The following is a 10,909-nucleotide window of genomic DNA, read 5'->3' on the forward strand; positions in this document are numbered from 1 at the left end:
CATACATACATGCAGTTATGTGTGCACAAGTGTATGCATATACTTTATATACAGATATAGTGTGTAGTGTACATTTATTGTGTGATACATGTATATACACATACACGCACGTATAAGAACATATATATGCATGCATACTGTATAGTATTTATGTATAACAAACACACACATATCAATATATAAAGTATTAAAATTGTTTAGTAATATATATATAATTATAATATAATATAATATATAGTATATATTATATATACTATACATAGTATATATAATATATACTATATATTATACTATATATACAATATATATAATATATAAAGTATTAAAATTGTTTAATCTATTTGGTTATACTTTAAAAGTTAAGAAACGACATTTCCAGTGTATGAATCATTTCCAAATCATCTATCTGCATATATTCAGATCACAGAAATGTTAGAATGAGGGTAAAACTCAACCCCAAATCATGAGACCAAATAAAGATGAATAGAAGATATGGCAAACGAAGAGACGTTACGTTCTAAATGGACTGGGTTTTCCCCAACCTCGGAGAGAGCTGGAAGTATACCAATAAGCCAGGCCATCCCAATGGAATTTAAAGATGAAATCTGAAGAATCCTCCAATATGCTTTTGTTCTTTGACCCAAAGATCTCATTGTTGCTCATATGCCCCAAGAAGATCAGAGTCAGAAAGAAAGGTTCCATTTTTTTGATTAGCAAAAATACTCTAAATAAAGTAGATGATCATTGGTGAGGGATTAGCTAATCAAATAGTGACTCATGAATGGAATGGAATATTACTGCAAGGAAGGAAATAATTATATGAAGAACTAAGAAACACATGGAGAGAGGGGGTGGGGTATTTAAATGATTATTCAGTGGATTGAGAGACAGGCATAGAGAAGGGAGGTCCCAGGTTCAAATCTGGCCTCAGACACTTCCTAGCTGTGTGACCACTTAACTCCCATTGCTTAGCCTTTACTGCTCTTCTACCTTGGAACCAATACACAGTATTGGTTCTAAGATGGAAGGTAAGGGTTAAAAAAAAGTATGGAGAGACATATCAGTTGGTGAGACATGAAGTCAGCAGAACCAAGAAAACAGGAAAATTGTATCCATAATATACACAGTAATGTAGATTATATAAACAACAAAAACTGAATACTGTGAATGATAATGATAAAAATGTTCCCAGATTGGAGAAGAGCAAATGCTATCTTGGCAGAGGGGAGGGAGGATGGGAATAGAACATTGCATATTCAGAGACAGGGCTTAGTTAGTTTTTGAGAAAGTGCTTGTAGGAAAAAAATCTTCCTTTTTTATTTTGGGGGATGAAGAATGACTCTCTGGAGAGATGATAGACTATAGAATCAAAAAGGAATGAGAGATACAATACCAAAATAAATAAATAGTATTAGTTCAGGAAATTAAGTTTAAAAAAGAAATATAAAGAACTAAAAATGATAAGTGGAAACAAGAAGGAAAACACTAACAGATGGAAAGTGGAAAAGATCTGTAAAGATTTCTTTAACAAACTACTTTCTTATCAATGACAAGGGAGCACCCACATTTGTATTCTCACTTAGCAGTCCCTGATGTACTTACTGCATGATTCTATAGAAATTGTGCTTAAAAATAGTAAAAGCAACTGAACCAGACTAAGAGGAGGGGAAATCCAAGCTGGAACTGACATTTTAAGGGTGTTAAGGAATCCCAAAGGGAAATTCATTCTATTTCCTCTTAACCGATCCCTCCACTAGACTTCGCATTTATGATGACAGCTGTACCACCCTTCCACAGTCACCCAGTGTTACAACTTATAAGAACACAGGATCAAGGGCTAAGAGATCTAGAGTAGGTAGAGAACTTTGGGTTCACCTCACTTTCCAGAGAAGGAAACTGAGGACAGAGAAATTATATTATTTGCTTAAGGTCACCTAGCTAGTAAATGTCTAAAATGGAATTTGACTCATCTAGCTCTCTAAATTCAGACCTGTTGCAACTTTCACTCTTCCCATCCTCCCCTTTATTCTCCACAGCCAGTCATTTGTCACATTTTCTCAACTTCACCTCCCCAAAATCCCTCACATTTATTCCCTTCTCTCCTGCCTTGGCTACCTCCCTACTTCTAATTCCCATAACTTCTTGCCTGGATTGTTGCAATCATTTTAGGACCAGTGATCTCCCTGCTTCTGGTGCCCTCTCTCATCGTATCTATTTTCCACATGACTGCAGAATGAATAGCCCCAAGACACAGGTCTGATCGTGGCATTTATTTCCTCACTCACAGCTCTTCAGGAGCTCCCTCTTTCCTCCAGGGTGAAAAACAAGCCCCTCATTCTGACTTTTCAACTCTTGCCCAGGCTCTAAGCAGCCTTTCTAGACTGATTTTGCGATGACAATCCTGCTAATTTGGACCACTAGCTCTTCCCTAATTTTAAAATTCCATCTCCCACCTCTAGGCTGTCCTCCATTCTAGAAATGCAGTATTTCTTTGCCTGAGGCTCGATGAAAGCCTGATTTCTTCAAGGCTCTACTTAGGGACCATCTGCTCCATTAAGCCTTTCCTAATTCTCTTACTAGTGCCCACTGCTTCCAAATATCATTTTGTATTTTTGTGTCCATTTATATGCTGCATCTCCCAGTCACAACATCATAAGCTCCTTGACAGCCGAGGGCGAGTTGTTCTTTCTTTTTTTTCTAAATATCCCTAGCATCTAGCAGAGTGTCTTGCACTTATTCTTAAGTGTTCAGTGAAATGATTTGAATTTTAAGATAGGGTTATGCCATGTTGCAGGGAGCCTTGAACATCAGGCAAAGGAGTTTGATCATTATTTAATAGGCATGGCTACATGTTGATCATATGTATAGGAAAGTGTGGCATATGTAGACAAAAATGATTGGAGCATGAGAGAGAGAGAGAGAGAGAGAGAGAGAGAGAGAGAGAGAGAGAGAGAGAGAGAGAGAGAGAGAGTACCCAATTGGGAAGCATGCCTAGAAGGAATTCTATTTTGTCCTTAATGGCTCAGTAAAATGATCTCAGAATATTTCTAAAGCACTATGATGAAGTCGTCCAAATGTCTGCCTCAAAGTATAGAAATGCTTGCCGGTGACAATGGCATACTGAGGTATGGTTGCATGGCTTATTGAAGACTCTGGTCTCTCCTGTAGAAGTGGGACTTCAGTCCTGATGCAAATGAGCTTTAGCACCCACACTTGCCCCAGTGGGTTGGCTCACAAGAACTAGGTACAATTCTTTGGAAATGAATTCAAAGGACAGGAAAATCAAATGAGTCTCTTCAGGGGAAAGCTGAACAATGAATATGTGCACAAGCAAAATTGTATGTGTGTGATTGTGCAAAAGTGCAGAGGGGATATGTCAGGGATATGGCAATGAGTGTGTATGATTGGGGGGTCATGCAAATGTCCTTGGGCATGTGGGTGTGTGGAAATGTGGGCAGATAGGGAATGGGTGGGGCTGATGGGGTGAGTCTGACATATCTTTTATTCCAGGAGACAGATCCCATTTTCAATTTCATAACTCCTTCCAATCACACTCATTCACCCTCCAAACATTCCCTTTCCATCCATTATCTTATTCTGTCCTCATGTGTTCTTATTACATGTCCAAGACTGGTCTCTACCCTTTGTAGAGTAACCACAAGGTTTTCACAAACATTCTATCACTTCCCAGTTACTCATGAAATAAAATTCCAATTTCCTTGGTTTGAGTGATAAACTATATATAACCCAGTGGAATTGCTTGTCAACTCCGGGAGGGGGGAAGGAGGAGGAGAGGGAGAAAACATGAATCATAGAATCATGGAAAAATGCAAAAACAACAAAATTAATAGAAAAAAATAAAAGAAAATAAAATGTATTTCCTTTCCTCCTCTTCCTATTTTTCTACAGGCCTTCTTCCCACTGAGCCCTTGAAGCTATTTCTGAATTCCGTTATGGCTAGTTTCGGAATCAAAGGACTTAGGTTCAAGTCTGTTTCACTTTGTGACCTTGGATAAGACATTGAGTCCAAAATTTCTATAGGTGAGGCACTATATGAGATACTAGGGAGAGGAAGACAGACAAAAATAAACCCTCCTCTGAAGAAGCTCGTAACTAGTGGTAGAGACGAAAAGAAAAAGAGGGCTTTTGGATGGTGACAAGAGAGGCTGGCTGATATTTATTGCAATACTGATGAGCAATGATTTAGACTCACCATTCCATTTTACAACAGTGGCCCCACCTTTCCATCCATATTATTCATTTCCCCTCATTTTCTCCTATTGTCTCACTCACTACCTCTCTGCTATTCTGAAACCCTGCTCGAGATGTGGTAGGAATTTCATAGTGTTCAAAGTGAATCCATTTATTTGAAAGTGAACTGGACTTGAAGTCAAGAGACATGAGGGAAGACCTTGGCCCACCCTGTCTATGTCATCTTGGACCTTCACCTTCCTAGGCTTGTTTGCTCATTTCTAAAATGATGAGGCTGACTTCCAAGGTTCCTCCTAGCTCTAAATCTATGATTGAGTGATTGGTGGTTACAGATCACTTTGGCTTTGGTAAAACCCTTCTTCCAATGTAGCAGCAACACAATCCTCCAGACGGAGTCTGTCCAGGAAAGATGACAAGTTTTTCACCTCCTTATTTCTCATCTCTAAAATGTTCTTAGTGCTCATTGAGGTCATGGGGGCTTTTGTGCTACCTTGTTATAATATTGGAATATTTGATGTTTAAAATTACCCTCTGATAGGGCAAAAACTAGTATTGGTAACCCCATTTTATTCATGAGAAAACCATGGCCTCAAGAAGGCATGGGCATGTGACTTCAATTCAATTCCATAAATCTTCATTAAATGCCTATGGTTGGCATTGCTTCCATACAACATATTCCACCAAGAAGAAGATACTGGATGATTTTGTGCAGGGTGACCTTAATTTTTTATGGAATAATAAAGTCTCAGCTGGAAGAGTCAGAAATCGGGCAAAGGAATGCCAGAACTAGGTAAGACAATTGGACTCCCAAGATTTAAAGTTAAGAAGTCCCAAATTTGAATCTAGCCTCTCTTACTTAGATGATGTTAGATAATGCATTTCACTTTTCTGACTGTTGGTTTCCTCATCTTCAAAGTGAAGGATTGGATTTGATGATTTCTAAGGTAGTTTCCATTTCTGCTATAAAATTGGAGCTAAAATATTGTCTTGATACATGACAAGGAAAAAGCTGAATTCTTCAAATTATAAGCTTGAATTTGATTCTAGGAAAATGTGTAATGTGCTATTAAATAAATGGTTTGTGAGAAATGAGTTTGTGAAAAAGGGAAGCAGGTGGTTTGATTTTGTGGAACTCAGAGATGAATCATTAATAATAAGATAGCAATTTAAAAAGAGGCAACCTGGTATAATGGATAAGAAGGCAACTTCGGGGTCAAGAAGACCAGGGTTTGAGTCCAGTCTGAACTGTCTCTTTGCACCTTCTAACTGTTGTTCCTGGTTGTATTCAATAGGACCAAGAAAAACAAGTGCCATCTCTCTTCCACATGACCACTCTTCCAGTGCCTTATGGTGGCTCTCTTCTCTTCTATCTCCTCTCCTCCAAACTAAATATCTCCTATTCCTTTGATTATTCCTCTTATTGCACAATCTCAAGGTACTTCATGGTGCTGGCTCCCCTCCTCAGGATACTTTCCAATTTCTCAACCTCTTTCCTAAAGATCATGTCCAGAACTGAAGATAAGATTCCTGATTTTGTTGGAGCTAGGCAAAGGATGCTAGGATTATGGCCTCCATACACTTGGACACTAGACCTCTCGGTACACAGACTGAGAAGGCTTTTTTAGCTCTCTTAGTTCTTACATCAATCCACTGATTCATCTCTAGCTTGAAGTCCACCCAAACCAGATTTATAGGTTAGAGGCTGCATGTATTGAACCAAATCCAGGTTGAAGCTGTATGTTTTGAAATCAAAGTATAGCACAAAGAGCTCAGGGAGTAAAATCTATCAGCTCAGAATGGATGGTAGAATCAGAATGCCCGTCAATTGCCTTCCTCTCTCCCTTCTTTACCTGCTGGCATCCTACCCTTCTAAGTCCAAACCAGACATGTGCCACCTCCCCCATAAAAAATGTCCTGATATTTCACCTACAAAAAGAAGGGTTCTCCCTCATCTGGCTCTCTACCTTTTTCTTTTTTTACTTTTGGGGGATGTTTATCATGTTTAAATTTGTGTTGCAGCCTACTCAATTATAAGATCTCTGAGGGCAAAGCCCCAACCTCATAGAAATGCTATATCTCACTTCTCCAAATGCTTAGCATAGAACCTTCTCTAATGAATGGGTGAAGAACGGAAGCTCTGTTTTAAATAATTCTTCTCCTTCATACTACACTGAAACCTCTCATGGAACTAAATTCAGGGAACCAGGACATCTTGCAGCCTAGCTTTTTTCTGAATGGCTCAGTCGTCTAACCATTCCCATTTTCTACCCTGATAACCACCACTTCTTTAATCTTTCTTTTAATACTAAATATTAAATCAATACTAAATTAAATTAATACTAAATATTAAATACTAAAATAATTTTAATACTAAATTTTGTAGTTCATTTGAGACGGAGAACTCTCAGATGAGGAGTGTCCCTCTACTCATGCAGGTTGCTTCCTTCTCTGAAATATAGTCAAAGAAAGTTTCCTGAGGCTAGGAGAAGTTAAGCAGCTTTCCTAGTCATATAGGCAATGGGTATAAAAAATAGGACTGGAACCCATTTCTTACTGATTTGAGGCCACTTCTCTAACCCCCTGCTCCAAGCTAGAAGTACATATCCAAAATTTGGGTATTTTGGTATACAAGAAACCAGAGGGTCAGAAGAAATCAATTAATTTAAGAAAGGGCTATCCTTCAACCCAATCTCTTGATCCCAAATCCTATGCTCTTCCTATCATATACTGGTGTTATATTCCCAGAGCCATTTCAAAAACCTAGCAGGCTGCCCCATGATGAAATCTTTCTGAAGAAGCCGGCGGCAAATGGGAACCCGTGGGAATCACTATTTTGCTTAATTAGAGAGGAAGGCAGGCTGTTTGTAACTCAAATCACTGGTTCAGTCAACAAGGTGGTACTTAGAGTAATTTCTGCCAAGCCCAGGCCTGATTACAAGAACAGCAGGATTGGTGGAGACAGAGCGTGAGCCCACATTCTAATTGCTGAGCATAGAGCAATTCTGCCTGGCAGGAAGAGAGGCCTCCACTGACATGTCCTTTGAGGTCTTGGTGTTTTGAGAAGCAGGGGGAGAAGAGGGACCCTGGCTTCTCAAAGGCTCGGCCAAACCAACCAAGCTGGGAAAGCCTCTAGCATGGCCCAGTGATGGCCTGTTTGCCTGTCATCCCAGAAGAGTCCTGTTAAATCACAGAGGGGCTCAGCACCATCAGGCCAGCAGGGGACGAGGCTCTTGGCTCCAGCAAGGCATGATGACCATCTGCCAAGGCCAGAAACGAAGGGTTGGGATCAATGCCAACCTTAGAGGCTTCCACACCAATGATCTCATTTATCCTGAATGTTGAAGTTGATACTGAGAGGGAGTTAACTCGACATGTAAAAACAATGAAAATTTAAGAGCTGAGGACATTGGTAGAAAATACTTGTAAAAGCCAAATTTTCAAGACCTTCGTGTTGATGAAATGATCTTTGATTAATTCTACTGAGACACTTTATAGAAGTGGTGGGGTTTAGTGGAAAGAGCACTGAACTTGAAATCACAGGATAAGGGTTCAAATGTTGGAACTGCTACTTTTTGCATATGTGTTCTTGGGCAAAACCCCTTCATCCCTAAGATAGACTCAGTTTCTTCATCTGTCAAAATGACATGGTTGGACTATATGCCCTTGAAGATCCTTCATCCCTAAGATAGATTCAGTTTCTTCATCTTGAAGGTCCTTTCTAGATCCAAGTCAAGAATCCTATGATGATAAGATGTTACTTCTCCTCACAGAGCCTCAGTTTCCTCCTCTGTAAAGGTTTCTATATCCATAGCCTCTAAGATCCCTTCAACTCACTCATTCAAACCTATTTCCTTACCTGTAAAACGAGGAGGTGGAAGTTGGCAGTCTCTAAGGTGCCTTCAAGCCATGATTGTATAACAATTATATACAGGGTGCTGGGCTTGGGGCTGGGGAAAATAGGAAAATGAAAAGAATTGCAGCTTCTGAGTCAGAAGAGGCCCAAGCCCCACTTTCCCAAAGCTGATCCTGAGACCCAGAGAAAGGAAGTCCATGGCCCAGGTGGCTTGGGAGGGATTCAAACCTGCTTCTTCCAATTTTAATCCAAGGCTCATTCCACACCATAGCTTCTGAGTTTAACTCACCTTTCCATCTATCAAGGGAAATACAATCTATTCAGGGAGGACATTTTAAAGTAATTATACATGAGAGATACAAGATCAGTGAACAATGGATATTCCACTGGGGAGGTGGCTTCAAATTTGGGCATTGAGAGTTGCATTCTGCAGGATTTGAGTTAGGAAGGAGGGCATTCTAAGTATGAGCTACCCCAAAATTCCTTCAACAATTCTTCATGTGGAAGAGCCTCAGAACCCATCACCAGCCTGATTACTCCTCTCTGGACTTTCTCCAGAAAGAGATTTGAGGAAACAGAGACAAAAGAGAATCAGAGACAATAAGAGAGAGCCAGAGACACAGATGGGAACTATAATATTAAAATTAAAGTTCAATACTTTAATTATTATTTTTATAAGTTTATTATCTGACAAAATAGAACCACGTGACTAAGTTTTTCTACCTGCTCAAAATTCCCCACTCCACCAAAGCCACCAAAAGGAAGGAAAAGAGCACTAGACATGGAATTCCATTCTGGGAATTGTAGTTTTTGCTGAGAATCACAGTTTTTAGGGTAACAGATTCTAATTTCACAGGATATGTTTTAATCTCATTATTTCCTGTTACAGTTTTACATCTATGTTTGAGTGATTTTCATTAAATTAAAATTTATTTGCTGAAAAAAAAGAAAGGAGCTGTGGTTGGACTTGAAAACTAGGAGGTAAATGAAGGCAGAACCAAAACAAGCTGAATTGCAAAAATATATTTATTTTTTAAAAAGACACTGTTTACTGCAGTTACTCAGGAACTGCTTTTGATTTGCATTGAGAGCTGCTTTTGGAAATGGAAAAGTAGCTTTTAAAAGGGTGAATTGATAAAAATCTGAAAAAAAAGAATTTGGAGATTAAAAAAAAAAAAGAAAGGAGCTGTGGTTGGACTTGAAAACTGGGAAGTAAATGATGACAGAATCAAAATAAGCTGAATTGCAAAATTGTGTGTGTGTGTGTGTGTGTGTGTGTGTGTGTGTGTGCATAAACAGAGAAGACATAAAAGCCAAAGGAGACTCAGAAAGTATGAAAAAAGAAAACCACAGAATTTCATAGTTGGAGAGACATGTCAGAGGTCCCTTACTCAAATTGGTATCCCAAAGGATTCCCCACTAGAAAACACCTGATAGTTTGAAGACATTCAAAGAAGGGAAAACCCATTCTCTTTTGAAGAAGCCCTTTGCTCTGTTGGGCAGCTTTAACTGTTAGGACTAATCTAAATTTATCTCTGTGAAATTGTCATCCTTCATTCCTGATTCTATCTTCTGAGACCAAAGTCTTATCCTTCCATGTGAAAGAAACTCAGATATTTGAAGACACATATCACATATCCCTAAGCCTTCTCATCTTTGGGCTAAATACCCAAGTTTCTCCAGCTGATATGCACTCAAGGCACTTAATAATTCAGGTTACACTCCTCCAGACAAAAGAGAGAAAAAAAACAAAGAGAATTAGAGATAGTAGGAGACAAAGACAGAGTGTAATGTCCCAGGAAGGAGGGAGAATTTAGAAATTCCTAAGGAAAGGCCCTGGTCCAGATGAATTTACAGAAAGATTCTAACAAACTTTTTTTATTTTTTAAAATCATTTATTAATATTCATTTTTAACATGGTTACATGATTCTAGCTCCTACTTTCCCCTTCACCCCCCGCTGTCCCCCCACCCATAGCCGATGCACATTTCCACTGGTTTTAACCTCTAACAAACTTTTAAAGAAAAATTAATAATACTTACATTAGACAAACTAACTTTTTTTAGAAATAAGAAAACAATCACTCTGACAAATTCTTTTTATGAGACAATTATGGTTCTATTATCTAAACCAGGGAAAGATAAATCAAAGAGAATGATATACCAATATCATTAATGAATATCAAATTTAAAAATTAAATAAAGTCCTGGAAAAAATTTACAATTTATGCAGAAAATTATGCACTATAATCAAGTGAGATTTATACTGAGGATGCAAGGAATATTCAAGGTTATGAAATATATATACATATATAATCACATTAAACACAAAAACACTTGATTATATCAATAGAAGTAGGGAAAAGTCTTTGATGAAATATTTTGTGGTATTAAAAACACTCTACAAAGCATAGTTATAAAATGACCTTCTTAATATGTTTAAAAGTTCCTGTCTAGAAATAAAAGCTAGTATTATTTATAGTGGGGAAACAGTTTAGCTTCCCTTCCCCAATATATGTAAAAGTAAAGCAATATTTATAGCAGCTCTCTTTGTGATGGCAAAGAACTGAAAATTGAAGGGATGCCAATCAAATGGGGAATGGCTAAACAAGTTATGGCATAAAATTGTGATGGAATACTATTGTAACATAATAGAAATGATGAGGAAATTAATTTTAGAAAAACATGGAACGCCCTACAGGAAATTATGAAGAATGAAAAGAACAGAACCAAGAGGACATTATATATAGCAACAGAAACATTGTTTGAAGAATGACTTGTGTCTACCTCTAGAGAAAGAACTTAGAAATGAATCAGACATGGTTTATATATATATATATATATA

The sequence above is a fragment of the Gracilinanus agilis genome, chromosome 5 (genome assembly GCF_016433145.1).
Source record: "Gracilinanus agilis isolate LMUSP501 chromosome 5, AgileGrace, whole genome shotgun sequence".
Lineage (NCBI taxonomy): Eukaryota > Metazoa > Chordata > Mammalia > Didelphimorphia > Didelphidae > Gracilinanus > Gracilinanus agilis.